The sequence below is a fragment of the Kogia breviceps genome, chromosome 7 (genome assembly GCF_026419965.1).
Source record: "Kogia breviceps isolate mKogBre1 chromosome 7, mKogBre1 haplotype 1, whole genome shotgun sequence".
In the NCBI taxonomy this organism is placed as follows: Eukaryota; Metazoa; Chordata; class Mammalia; order Artiodactyla; family Physeteridae; genus Kogia; species Kogia breviceps.
In genome coordinates this window covers 52,041,979-52,057,450 of record NC_081316.1, presented here as the reverse complement: position 1 = coordinate 52,057,450, position 15,472 = coordinate 52,041,979, and the positions used below count along the sequence as shown (strand labels likewise).

The window sequence follows — 15,472 nt, the reverse complement described above, 5'->3', positions numbered from 1 at the left end:
TAAAACAAAGGTTTTTCATTTGTGTTCTCTCTAGAACACTCTGAGTCTCCCCACAACTCCCTTCCACACCAGCACACGCCTTTAAGCTCTTAACTTTACTGACTCTACCCATCTTTCAGGGTTCATCTTAAGCACTCCTCCTCTAAAGTTCTCCCCTGACCCATAAAGGTGTGGTACATATATACAATGGAATATTACTCAGCCATAAAAAATGAAATCATGCCATTTGTATCAATATGGATGGACCTAGATATTATCACACTAAGTGAAGTAAGTCAGAAGGAGAAAGACAAATACCCTACAATATCACTTATATGTGGAATCAAAAATATGACACAAATTAAATTATCTATGAAACAGAAATGGACTCACAGACAGAAAACAGACTTGTGGTTGCCAAGGCAGAGAGGAGTGGGCGAGGGATGGATTGGGAGTTTGGGACTTGCAGATGCAAACTCAAATATAGAATGGATAAACAACAAGGTCCTACTGTATAGCACAGGGAACTATATTCAGTATCCTGTAATAAAAAATAATGGAAAGGAAGATGAAAAAGAATACATATATATGTATAACATATATGCATAATGGAATCACTTTGCTGTACAGAAGAAATTAACACAACATTGTAAATCAACTAACAAAATAAATTAAAAAGAAAAAGTTCTTCCCCAACCCAAAACCAAGAGAGATCACAGATCAGCAGTGCCTCATACATAGCTGATCATAATCACATTGTACAACATATTTTTCAAAGAATCAGTCCCCTTGGTATGATCCAATACTTCTGGCAACTAATTTTAAATCAAATTCTTGCTAGATTGACATCTGCTGTTGTCTGGTACTAGGCACATTCTTCATATGATGAATGTATCACACAAAAACAAGAGATGGGGTCATATCTGTGCACTTGTCCTGAAATAAACACAAAACTACTTTATGTTAAGGATATCAACTAAGAAACAGGTGTAAGTCAGATGCTTTTCTAATCTTGAAATTGTTCACGCCCCAGAGATTCCCAGATTAACTCTTGGCAAAATAGCAACTCTGTTACACAGTGTTTATTGTCAGCATATGAACTATTATTCCTGAAAGGGAGACAGAGTAATAACTCATGTCAGGAAAGCCATAATTTTCATTGAGTTATATAAAAAGTAATTGATATTTGCAGTTAGACTATTTCTACATCACGAATCTGAACACCTCAGAGATACAGTTCAATGAGTATACCAGTCAGTGGACAAGTAGAAATAATCCTCACTGGACTATCTAAAAAAATGTAAAGCATAATTTTCTCTCCTCAATGAGCAAAATTAATATCATTTCAAAGTGATAGGTTTTGTTGTTTAGGCCTCCAGAGAAGGAATAATTATATCTTTTTGATATGGCATCTGCATGTCACAAGAAAATTTTAGCTCCAGAGATTTTGGATAATAATTTTATCTGCAATTTTAATGTACTAGGACAATAACTCACTTAAAATATATCAGCTAAATTCTACCATATACGTTCAGGACTTAAGAGCTACAAATAAATTATCCAAATTATCTTTGCAGTTTAGTGCTTTAAAGAGCATTCCTATATTTTTGCATTTTTTAACCATTTATTGCATGTCTGGAAGTGTTTTATTGCTGTTTACATTAACTCATACAGTAATTTAATTCAAAGTGGCTTTTAGTGTCCTGTTAGGATGAATGGAGTTTATTTTGGCATTCCACTTCTTCCTTATGATGCTGCAAAATCTAACTGGAAATTTTACCAAGGACTCATTTCCTCATATATATTTATTCCTGAATATATTTAGCTCTTTAAACCAAGATGAAAAATTCTTTTTATTAGGTTATCAGAGTACAAAACTCCCTCATTCAGAAGCAGTCAAGAGGGTAAGGAAATGGAGACAGATCTCAGTTAAGTGACACAATCATAGGAAAGAAACTATTTTATCTACTTACTAGATGGGTAATAGTCTACAGCTAAGATTTGTTTTATTTAGTCATTATTAATTCATGATCTTCATAAGAATCAGCTACTTCAAATGTTCACTAAAAAGAAATGACTGCCTATGTTATATGCCCAGCCCATTCTATGTGGATGACATGTTCTACCATTCCTAGAGAGCTCAACCTGCTACTCTAGTTTTCAAATATCATTCAGGTTAGTTATCACTAGATGGCAGCGTTACTTTCACATCTTACCTGTGAAGGTCTCAAACATAATTAACTGAAAATTCCAAGCGTAATTTTTTAAACTACAAGTCTATTTTAGATGAATATGTATAAATAATACACAGTTTGGTCCTTGCTATGGACTGAATGTTTGCGTTCCCCCAAATTCATATGTTGAAACCCTAACGTGATGGTATTTGGAGGTGGAGCCTTTGGGAGGTAATTAGGTTAAGGTAAGATCATAAGAGTAGAGCCCCATGATGGGATTAGCACCCTTATTAAGAAGAGTAAGAGACCAGAGCTTGCTCTCTCTCCTCCATGTGAGGATACAGCAAGAAGGCAGCCATCTGTAAACCAGGAAAAGGGCTCTCAACAGACACCAACTCTGCTGGCCCCTTGATTTTGGACTTCCCAGCCTCCAAAACCGAAAGAAATAAATGTTTGTTGTTTCAGCCACCCAGTCTATGGTATTTTGTTGTAGCAGCCTGAACTAAGACAGTCCTATAAGAAAGTATGCCATTTAAAGCAAGTTATAAAAGAATGTAATATCTGGGTATAACAAGTGCATGGTCATTTTCTTAAAATCTCAAACACTTTTTTTTTTGTAATCTTAAATCTGTTACCTAATAACTATTCTTCTTGTGCTAGTTAACTGTCCTTATCCGCAAAGTTGAGAGGAATAAAATTTTCTTATCCATAAAATTAATATAATATAATATGATATGGTATAATAATCCTAGCTTGCAAGACTTTTATGAAAAGTAAAACTGGTCTAAAAAATGCAAGCAGTATATAAAATTAATTTATTGATTAGGGTCACTGTATCATATCCTTTCTCTAAATGGTCTCTTCTGTGCTTCCATAGTAAGTGTCCACTTACATTATTCATTCAAGATATATTTATTATGATATGCACATATCACAAGGCGCCAAGAGTTCAATAGTGAACTAAAAACCAAAAATGCCTTCTTCCTTAGGATGTTATATTTTAGTAGGGGAAACAGATATTAATCAAATAGCTACATAATCAAATGTAAATTGTAACCAATACACAGTGACCAATGCTGTGAATGAGAAATACAGAGTATAAGCATGCCTAACAGGAAATGCAATCTAAATAGGAAGGTCAGGAAGGCTTCCTTGATAAGTGAAAAGTGAACTGAGATCTGGAGGGTGAGCCAAAGTCATCTGGGAATGAGAAGGATATTTGTGTAGAAAAAACCAGCATGAGAATGGATGTGTGGCAAATGGGAGCATGGTGCATACACGAGAAATTAATAGTAGGCCAATGTAACCAGAAAAGCAGGTAGGGCTAGACCTTGATGGACTTTGTAGGTCATATTAAGAATGTGCATCTTTGGGCTTCCCTGGTGGCGCAGTGGTTGAGAGTCCGCCTGCCGATGCAGGGGTCACGGGTTCGTGCCCTGGTCCGGGAAGATCCCACATGCCGCGGAGCGGCTAGGCCCGTGAGCCATGGCCGCTGGGCCTGCGCGTCCGGAGCCTGTGCTCCGCAACGGGAGAGGCCACAGCAGTGAGAGGCCCGCATACCACAAAAAAAAAAAAAAAAAAAAAAAAAAAAAGAATATCAAAAGAATGTGCATCTTTATCCTAAAGTCAACGCAGAGCATTGTGTTTTGAGTAGGGAGGTGGTTAGAAGCAATTAGTATTTGGTAATGATAACTCTGAAATGAAGTGTGGAGAACAAATTGGAAGGACATAATTTGGGCAATGACAGTACTTTATGTAGTTAATCATCACAGAAGTGAAATTTTGTTTGAGACGGGGACTACATTTTATGGTAATTATATCTGAGCCTTATATATAGAAGGGATTCCGTTTCAACTAAATATTTATCAGTAAATTTATTTTGCTAAATAATTTCCTAAAACATATACATCTAAGATTGGAGAACTAAAAGGGTCTAACCCACATCCCACCATCCACCCAGTGACTAACCTCCTCTATGACACCTGACCAAAAGTAACCCACCCTCTGCTGAATGTGTCCAGAGACAGCAGACTGTTCTACTGTGAAGAACTTCTATTTTGTTTTCTTACACTTACATGAAATCTGTGTCTCTATAACTTCTACCCACCAGGCTACGATGGATAACAATATTCCTAAATAGACATTAAATAACTGAGGGTAAAAGTAGGATGGTTCCTAGCTCAATCTTGTTTTCTTAAGGCTAAACACAATTCTTTAGGCCTCTAAAATTCTTAATATACATTCAAGACTTTTGTAACAAAATTTTGTAACAAAATTCCGTTGAAATAGTTGACTCTAGAGAGGACTTGAAAACTACCTTTTCTGGTAAATTAACTTTCAAATGAACATTTTGCTCTCAACTGGGAATTTTCTCAGCAATTTTAGGGAAATATAAAGTGACATTCTACATGTAAATATCTATGCAAAACTGGTATTCAAAGGGATTTGAAAAGGCCAGAGTAGTATAATAGTAAGCTTTAATAATTGGTCCATTTTCTAGCTACCTCTTGGTGGGTCAACAATTAGTCATTTCTGGGAAAAAATAAAAATAAATATTATCATAGAGGTTTATTGAAGATTTTATATTCTTATTTAGCATTTTGTGTTTGTCAAAAAGTATGTAAATCTGTATTCATTAAGGTCAATTTTATTGACTCTTTTCCTCCAAGGAAATATTTTTAATCAAACCAAATGAAGCCAATACAACACCTAATTCTTACATATTTTATAATCATAGAACTTAGCTCTTTCATGGGGCCTTACATATCATCCAGGCCAACATTTTTGCCTCTGTTTGCACTGTTAGTTTGTAAAGACACAAAGGACTAGAACCCAGGCCTGCATTTATACTCGCTGTTACTTGCCTGAGAACAGAACAGGACAGATCACCTCCAGAAAAGAGATGTGAATTCAGATGCCTTGTATAACTCTTTCCAAACCATAATACTTTGTTACTCTTTCAATCGCTTAGCCTCTTATCCAACCAGTAGGTTTTCCTGTCATTTTATGTAAATCTTTATCTAAGATTTCCATAATCTAACTATACATTGAAATCACTTGATGGACTATTTAAAAATAAACATATCTCTGTTGTACTTCCTGAAATTCTGATTCCTTAGATCTGGAGTGGGGCCCTCAGGAGGTACAAGCAGGCTTGGCAATCACTGTTTTAGAATCCACTTTGAAGTCAGACAAACCTGAGTTTCAAGCACTTTTATTAGTTGTGCGGCCTTAGGTAATTTTCTTACCCTTTCTGTCTCATTTTCCTCATCTATAAAATGAAAATAATCACCCCCAAAGAGTAATGGTATTCAATGAACATATATATACTAAGTGTAGTACCCAGCATATAGTAAGAAGTAAATAGAAGCTGTCATCGTGGTCCCTGGCCAACCACAAATTAGGTCTAGTTACAGAATTTAAATGCTCTTATGGCATATTTTCCTGAAAATCACTCTTTCCAAGCCTGTCTTTTCATCCTCAGCTCTAGTTATAGTTGGAGCTATGGGAGCCGAGCTTTATTCCACTCAACTGTATCTAAAGAAGTCAAAGAGAGTTCTAGGTAACTAGTAGGTGTGCAATAACTATATGGCGGATGATGAATGAATGAGCCTCTGAGAGGATCCTTCAATGCCCTCATTTTGGAAATAAAGGAAAAAAGAATCAAAACCAAAAGCGATTACCCAAGAGATCTGATTAGCATCCAGGACCAGAGCACAGGACCTGCTCTTTCCTGCACACCACATCTCCCAGGATACCAACTCTACCTCCACTCCCCCAGCACCCACCTTTCTAGAGACTGGGATCAACAGTATGGAACTGAGTAACACCCAGTTCGAAGGAAACCCTCAGGGCCACTGTAGCTCTCTGATAAGACTGGATAAGTCATCTAGTCCAAACTTCTTTTCCATCCAACTTGTATTAGAAGCCTGTAAATAAGCCAAATTAATGATACCATAAGGCCAGCCAGCTATATTTTCTATTATATAACTCAGTTCAGCTCCTGGATGCATTATCCAGACCAGCTATTCCAAGCTTTCCCTGAGTATCTCAGTTGCCTACCCACAGCTCGTGCTGTGGCCATTCCTTCGCTTTGTGATGGCTTTCCACCGCTTCCACCTACTTCTGTGCTAACTACTAGATGAACTCTTTATTATCCTTCAAGTCTCAGCCCAGGGTCATTTTCTCTCTTAGGCCTTGCTAGGGCCACATCCCCAACAGTATCCTCATTTACACCTCCAAATTTTTCCCTTTTTCAAATACCCTGAAAAATATGGAGCATCCTTCTCAAAGCTTCTCTTCTGCCTTTCACCATACCTCCTCTGGAACACTTAACCAACTATATTGTAATGGTTTACCTATTTATCATATCCTTATCTCCCCCACAAAGCTAGCAAGTGGCAGCATAGTAAGTGGACAAGCCCAAACTGCCTCTTACCCTTGGGAACCTCAAAAACACATGGTCAATACTAAAGAAAATTATTTCAAAAAAATACTCCTTGGGGAAAATATTCCTTTAGCAGTGAAAGCCAAAGAATGTGGTCATGAGGCAAATACAGGAGCAAGAAGAGACAACCCCATAAAGTAGTCTATATGATTTCCAAGGCAATGGTAGGAATTTTTAAATTGTCTTTATAGTAACCAAAAGGGTTTATGGCAGAAAATCAGAAGAACTTATTTCTCCTCTATCTATAAATCAAAACTGCGGTTCTAATCTAAATGTTTAGTCTGTATCATTAATATATTATGATAAGGATATGAATTTAGAATATGTTTGCTAATGACTAGAAGTTTCCAGTAACTAAGAGAAGTGTTAATGCCTAATTTTGTGCAATGTATAAATTCTGAAGTATCTAAAAAGATAGTTTGCAAATTACAGTATATATTTTTTCTTCATTATGGTTTCAGAAATGTTTAGGCTCACAATTAATTGCTTTTCAATTGGCAGTAGTTTTCAAATTTTAGCTCCAAATTTCTTGGCCTTTTTTAAACTTTCCATCAAGCAAACCAAAGATTGAGGTTCACATGAAGAGGACAAATTTTATAGGACACTAGCAGTGAATCCTCTCTGTAAAAACAAAGGAGTTAGAAAACTATGTTTCTGATGTTAGGTACACAGTGTTTAAACATGCCCCATTCCATGGGGGCAAGATTGCACTTAAGAATAAAAAAATGACATTTCAATGAAGGGCTACTTCAAAAGTGGATTACCTAACTATTTTGATAAAGTTTCATACAGAAACAATAATGAATAACATGTCATGAGCAACCAGAAAGTCGTTAGTAATAATTGGAGTAATTATTTCTTAACATAATCCCATATAGACTACCAATTCAGTGCTGTTGGGGTATATCCAAAAGCTCATGAATGTCCCTTCATGCCATAATAAAAAACTGTAATTCATTCCAAATGATCCTAGCTGGCTTCTGTCAACTAACTGCCCTGGAGACTTTTAAATATGATGTAATTTTTGACTCAAGTTGACCTTTCTTCCCATCTATAAACTGGTTTTTTTAAAAAAAAACAGTGCCTCTAAAAGAAGCTATCAGTTCCAAAGAAGGAAGACTGGGGGAAAATTTTTTTCCGTATAGCTCAAGGGACCACCAAAAGTAGAGTGTCCATCCTGACACTTTATCCAGATATGCTTATGCTTAACTCAAATCTTCCCTTTTACATGTCATTATCCTTCATTCTACCTTTTCTAGAAATGAACTTTCTTCCATTTTCAGTGGGAATGTGCTCTTTTCTTAGAAATCTATTATGAATTGGAAGGAAATGTAGCTATTACAGAGAGAGATGAAAGCAAGATGGATACATGATATAGTTCTGTCCTGATTTTGTCTACCTTGTCTTTCCTGTACCAAAAGCCCAGAGAGCAGAAGAGATTCACTTCTACACTATGTGTCTGTCTGGAAAAGTTAAACTTCAACATAAATGGCAGTCAGAATTGCTTATGAACACGTTCATGGGTTTCTAAAGGCAATGCTGTCTAGTGAACAGTCACCAGATTAAAAGGTATGAAATTCTTACCACAGCTAACACCTGTGACCTCTACCAAGGTCACTTGTCTCCAAAACCTAGCACTGAAGAATTTACAGAACAGTAATAAAAATGTCCTCTACTTTCCCTCATGGAATTGTTCTAAAAGGTAAAAACATATAAAGTAAAAATTATCTGACCTCTTTAGCTGACAAACATTATTAAAATGGAGTTTTTAAAATTCATCTATGACATCCCTGTGGATATTCACACCTATCCCTTTTCCTCTACTCCTTTCTAAGGCCCAACAACAAGGGCCTCAAGAGTTACAGAGCATTTGATTGTACGCCATTGTTACATTTTCCTCCTCCTGCAGAAATGAACCATGCACAGGGGAAAGCACTGAGGAGTGAAATGTATTTTGCAGAGATTCTCTGGCTAAAAAGCTGAGAAAGGCCTTGTTTCTCCTACATCACAGGTCCAGCATATCTGATCACAATTACTGAGCACCTCTAAGCTACTCTTCATCAGAAACAATCATTCTTGTATCTTTCTTATTCATCTTCACACCACTTTCAATTTCTCAATATTCCTCCTAAAATTTGGAAGCCAAAACAGATATACTAGTAACCTGAGCATATGGAGTAATTTTTGGAAGGAAACAATACTCATAGCAATGGTACCCATTCACTTGGTTAGAATTTTAATCAGAATATCCATAATGACGTATTAAAACTCATATAGTGAATATAGGATATTCAAATTAAGATTTTTCTTGCACGTCTGTCAAGCATAACCTACTTCTAAACATATCTATTTTGAGCTTCCCTGCTGGCGCAGTGGTTGAGAGTCCACCTGTCGATGCAGGGGACGCGGGTTCGTGCCCCGGTCCGGGAAAATCCCACATGCCACGGAGCGGCTGGGCCCGTGAGCCTTGGCCACTGAGCCTGCGCGTCCGGAGCCTGTGCTTCACAACGGGAGAGGCCACAACAGTGAGAGGCCCACGTACCACACACACAAAAAAAACCATATCTATTTTATAACTGCCAAACTCAATCCTGTTAGTTAATAACATTTTTAATTGAAACTATAAAAGTGTCTTTAAGTTCTTTGTCTTTGAAATACTAGCACTGTTAGCTAACTCAGCATCGTTTAACCATAACTTCCAAGTTTGAATCAAGTTCACTTTCTTCCGGTCTTTCTTTGAAGAAAAAAAAATATATATATATAAATATAAAATTAAAGATAGATATATAGATATATAGATATAGAGATATATACACTATCTCCAAGAAGTTATCAATTCTAAGAGTAAGAACTCTGGATGCATTAAAATGGCCCAAATACCTAAGAGAGTAGGTAAAGTAAAGATGGACTGGATGGATGGATCATTCGTTACAGACCATTTACTTAAACTTCCGGATACACACATATTTAAGCATTAGACTCTTCTGACAAAGTCTTCAGGGTTTAATTGGTCAACTTACAGTGGCCACACTAGTTCATCTGCTGGTAGAACAATACATTAAATCAAATACAAGATGATATATTGGTATAAAAGAGAAGATGTAAATAAAGTTTAACCTTTTTTCCCTAAAAAACTAACATTAAATAAGACCAAAATATCACATCTTGGACTTTCTTAAAAAAGGGAAATAGCAAACCAAGGATAAATTTTTAAGATACTCACTGCAGTACAATCTGTGATACAAAGAATAGAACTGAAAAGGCAACAGTGGAGAAATATAAAACAAATGATCATACACATTATGGGATACTATGTAGCCATTAAAAATAAGATAAATTAAACTTGTGTAATGGAAATGAAATAATAATATCTGTGACATATTTTTGAATTAATAATATACATGCATATAAATGTTTATCTACATATACAGGTATAAATATAGATAGAGAAATTGACATAGATTTTATATATACAGTTGGTTATCTCTTAGAAGTGAGGTTTCTAATTCTGTGTCATCAGCATTCACTATAGAATGATACATGCCTTCACTTTATTAAAAAATTTGCCAAATAAATGGTGAAGAAAGCAAACAGGGGCCTTGCAGAGACCCATGAAGACAGTGTGCTGTGAACTGAGGTACATGTTTAAACACTCTGTACCTAACATCAGAAACATAGTTTTCTAACTCCTTTGTTTTTACAGAGAGGATTCACTGCTAGTGTCCTATAAAATTTGTCCTCTTCATGTGAACCTCAATCTTTGGTTTGCTTGATGGAAAGTTTAAAAAGGCCAAGAAATTTGGAGCTAAAATTTGAAAACTACTGCCAATTGAAAAGCAATTAATTGTGAGCCTAAACATTTCTGAAACCATAATGAAGAAAAAATGTATACTGTAATTTGCAAACTATCTTTTTAGATACTTCAGAATTTATACATTGCACAAAATTAGGCATTAACACTTCTCTTAGTTACTGGAAACTTCTAGTCATTAGCAAACATTTACAAGGAGATTGCAATATTAAAACATTCTTAACTTCAACAGTGTTTCCTGAAAGAAATGAGTCTAGCGTTGTCACGAATTTGTCTACTATAACTTGCCATTAGAAAGAAGGGAAGTAATGCAATCTGTGGTCTTCACACTCATTTCTTTTTCATCTTACTTAATCCTCTCCTCAAAATAATAATAATAATAATAATAATAATCCTAAAAGAGAGAAATGAGGTTAAACTATGCCAAATTGCCATTTTTGTTAGTCAAAATGTTTCAATATTGAAATTTTCATGTAGTTCAATCTAATAATAGAATTCTCAATTTAAAATTGAGGAAACTAGGTTTTGAAGATTTCAATAAAGATACAGTTATTGAGAGGTAAAGTCAAGATTTCAACTTAGGTCAATTTGTCCACAAAATCCATGTTCTTTTCACTACATTATACTTTTGCCATTGATAATATGAAATTTTTACAGATATTACTTTTTATTTGAAATTTAAGCTAATAGTTGCTCTGTGCTAGGAAAAAGCAATAGCAGGCACTTGGTTTTGATAAGAATTAGAATGAATGTCACATAAGACTTTAACAAATTAAATTTCATATATATAAAATTTGTGGGTTGAACAAACTATATTTTCTTCTTTAAGCATGACACACTCAAGCTTTAAAACCAGTACAAGTCTAAGACTAGTTTTCTTCAGTCAAACCAAAATTAAGGAAACCTTGTAGATACATTATGATCCAGGAAACTAAACTTTTCCAAGATTTTCATTTGACTCATTTATCACTCTCTTAAGTTTTAAAAAATGTACAAACAAGATCAAAATAACTGAACAGTTCAATGATGGGTTCTACATAGTCCAAACTAAGGCCCAAACCCCAGAAAATTCTATTGTAGGTAACAAACATAATACAGAGAATGCCCAACAACAAATGCCATTTCTCAGGTGGGAGAAGAACTTTCTTACTGAAGCTCTACATTTTGTGGTTTAATATGAGTCATTTTTTTTTCCAGTTGGAATTCATTAGTATAGACCACTGATGATATTTGCTTGGTTTTCCCTTTAGATATTCTGAGCTATGGAAAAAGAAGAAAAGAAAAATGTATCTTCATCTATGTTTGCATAACTCTAAGCACTTTACAAATGTGCTTTGGAGCCTGTGCTTTTCAAACCGAGAGAATTAACAAAGCTCAAAGGCTCAAAGTAACTTAACAAAAGTAACTTGGCCAAGGAAAATCAGTGAGAACTAAAAACTCTCTCATCACCCTATCTCATCAGTATTTTCAATAGACAGTTCTTATTTTCTTGCTCCACAACTGTCTCTTCTTAGGTCATCCTTGAAATCCATGTTCCTATATGAGGTGGGGTGACAGGGAGTTCACTCAGTATAAAATGTTAATTGAAAGGCGCATAACAGAGGGTATACTGGGGGAATGGAAGTCAACAAAGAGAACCAAAAGTATAGCCTGGGGAGGAGTGGGGGGAGAAACTTGTTTAGATCATTACCACTTCAGATCCTTCCAGTGGACCTGAGCATTCTAAGATTATGTTAAAGAAAATTACTTGAAATTTGAAATCGGCTATTTGATAACACTATGATAGGAAAAATGACTATAGTCAGAAAGGCATTCACCATAGATCATTTCTTAAATTTATCTTGGTGTTGATGTACCTATTTTTTAAAAATCTCAGGTGTATAAGATGCTTTCACTTTGTGTACATCATTCATCTCTTGCCTTAAACTATATCAGACCTCTGGTATTCCTGATATGTGTCTGGAGACTTTAACAATTTCCAAATCCATGAAAATCATCAAAGCATGCAATTTTCCCTATAAAATATGTGTTGGATTCATCTATCCATAGATAGGAGTCATTGTCAAATTCAACTTTCCAGCTTCTAAAAATGTAAACAAATTCTACTGATCATGGAAAAACCATCTTCTTATCTACTTTTTCTTTAATCCCATTGCCAGAACTGAAAAGAAACTACATTTCACAAGACTATTTATTACATCGACATTTATCACATCACAAAGCTGCATTAAGACATGGATACTAAGAAGTAAGGTAGGCTCACTCCACCTGTAGGTAATTTACTCTTATGCTAAAGTCTCATTCTTAGTTCATGCCTTGGCAATTATTAATTACAACATGTCACAGCCTTTTAAGATCCCACTTCAATAATCAATACTGGAGGAAAGCATATTAGATGTTAAGGGCCACTTGTTGCTTTTCTGTCATGAAAATGAAATCTTCTCATTTATTTGTCCAAACTGTCCTTTACAACTCCCAAAGGAGCTCTGTTACAGTACCAATGGCTGGAGCCTTAAAAGCTGGGAGGAATGAATAGGAGACAGAAACAATATGTAATAATAACCATTATTTTTTACATCTGTGATGCTTTCAATTCTTCAAAGTATTGCCTGTTAAGTCATACCTAATCCTCAATACAACACTCTGAGATAAGTGGGATCATTTCATCATGTTTTAATGGGAGTACAGAACAGTTAAGTGAATTTCTGTATATGAATAAGAAGGATGAGAGAAAAAGGAAGGAAAGAGGAAAGCTGGCATTTTTGGAACTCATTACATAATAGGCTTTGTGCAAGGTACTTTAATCCATGAGCAAATTATTTATAATTTCTGTGCTTTAGCTTCCTCTTTTGTAATAGAACCTACCTTGTAGACTAGTCAAGACTCTGACACTGAATGTATAAAGAATTTATCAAGGACTTCCCTGGTGGCGCAGTGGTTGAGAGTCCGCCTGCCAATGCAGGAGACACGGGTTCGTGCCCTGGTCCGGTAAGATCCCACATGCCGCGGAGCAGCTGGGCCCGTGAGCCATGGCCGCTGAGCCTGCGCGTGCGGAGCCTGTGCTCCGCAACGGGAGAGGCCACAGCAGTGAGAGGCCCACGTACCGCAAAAAAAAAAAAAAAAAAAAAAAGAATTTATCAAGTCTGGCCCATGAGAACATTTCAGTGAATGTTGGCTCTAGCTATTATTGAGGTTATTTCTTTTAATTTTCTTTACGGTTCACAATAATCTTGTGAAATAGGCATTATTTCCCTGTTTATCTGCTGAAGACTCCAAAATTCAATGAAGATTAATACAAGCTTTTCTGAATAAAATGCGTTCTACCTCAAGATAAAATTCCACTCAGCAATCATAACCAAGTTGCTACAAATTTTGTGCCAATTACAAACAGCAACTGATAGGCTTCCTTTGTCCACAAGGATCAGGCAGGCAGCCAGAGGTCAATCAAAGGAAAGGAAAAGTCTCTCTGTCTTAATGCCATCTGCATATGCTCAGAAAATTCCTTCCATCTTTATATTTCTCTGAATTCCTTTTAATATTTTTATTGATAAGCATAAATAATTTCTATTACTATTTACTATTAATAGTATTGATACCATTAATGCTAAATAATATTACTTAATATTTATAGTAATGCTATCTTTTGCTAAGCACATATTTACCAAGTGCTAAACATTTCACTTGCATTTTCTCAGGGAATCTTCACAACTAACCTAAGAGGAAGATGAGTTAAACTTAGTCTCAGAGAAGTAATTTGCCAAAATCATAAAGGGAGATAAATGCCTGAGCCAGGGTTCAAACTCATATCCATATAGCTCCAAAGCTTATGATATTGTCAATAAGGAATTAAGGATGATTGATTTTCCTCCACAGAATTACCTAGGCATTTTTAAAGTCAATTTTATGATCAACACAATGCTTAGCATGATGAACTAGAAACACTGACTAGAGTTTAAAGGCCTACTGTCCACATTCAACTTTGCACTGAGTCCATAAAGAAGGCATTTCCCAAAACTAAATTTGTCTATCGAATGAGATAAATGAACTAGAACAATACCTAATGTGCCTACAACATTCTGCAGTTCTACAAGCTTCATTCCCTCAGGCTGGGTGATCCCTAGGAAAAAGCATACAGCCTCCCGGATTATGAGGAAATAAATTTCTGTTGTTTAAGTCACCCAGTCTGTGGTCCTTTGTTATAGAAGCCTGAGCAAATTAATGCAGTAGGAATCAGTTAGGATGAGGTATATAAGTCTGCTTCAGGTTTAAGAATAATCTATACACTATATTCTTACCTTTACTTATTAATACAAAAACACACAAACATACATACAGTCTTATCCAGAGCCACTGTGGTGGGATGCATAAGAACCTTGGATAAGAGTAGAAAATTCCAGGCTCTAACCCTCTGTGTCTCAGAACCTCCCTGGAGGAGCAGCGTGATTGAGGGTGTGGTCTTAATATGAGACAAACGTGGGCTCTAATTGGGCTTCTCCAGTTGTTAACCTGGGGGTTATGCGACCTGGGGGAAGTTACCTAACCACTCAGAATCTGTTTCTCAGTTCTGTAAAGTGATCATTCTTATCCTCCAGGGTTATTATAAGGATTAAATTAAATATATAAGGATTAAATGAGATTATACAAGAGCAAAGAACTAACTGTGTCTGGTACATAATATGTGATTAACAAATGGTTATAGTTGTTATTAGGTTGAATCACATCAATGGCTGATATTAGGTTATTTTTGTTCTATCAAAATGACAATTCCATATGGTTCAGCCTACAGTAATACTAATGTTGCCTAGAGGCAGAAGAGCCCAATAGTTAAGAGTACAAATTCTAGAATCAGGATGTTTGGGCTAGAGATCTGGCTCTGTCACTCACTAGCAAGTTACAGAGCTTCTTTAATTCAATTTCTTAATTAAGAAATTAAGAATTAAAAATATCTACTCCATAGGATGGATGAAAAGATTAAATAAATTAATCCAAGCAAAGCTCTTAGACTAATACCTGGTACTTAGTCTTCAGTGAATGTAATCTGCTATTGATACTATTAAAAAT

The 15,472-nt window shown here is 35.7% G+C and overlaps 1 protein-coding gene across 7 annotated transcripts in view; it reads right to left on the bottom strand.

Annotated features, from left to right (window-relative positions):
• The window catches only part of NOX4 (NADPH oxidase 4), a 147,570-nt gene that overhangs the window by 122,708 nt on the left and 9,390 nt on the right, over nt 1–15,472 (bottom strand). For 2 of the 7 annotated variants that reach the window (XM_067038302.1, XM_067038300.1), the window contains exon 3: nt 373–520. The exons of 4 other annotated variants lie outside the window; for them this stretch is intronic. The gene's annotated coding sequence lies outside the window, so the exon portion shown is untranslated. Of the gene's footprint in view, nt 1–372; nt 521–5,941; nt 5,957–15,472 lie in introns of those variants that run through there. One more of the 7 variants, XM_059068559.2, reaches the window with a different exon arrangement.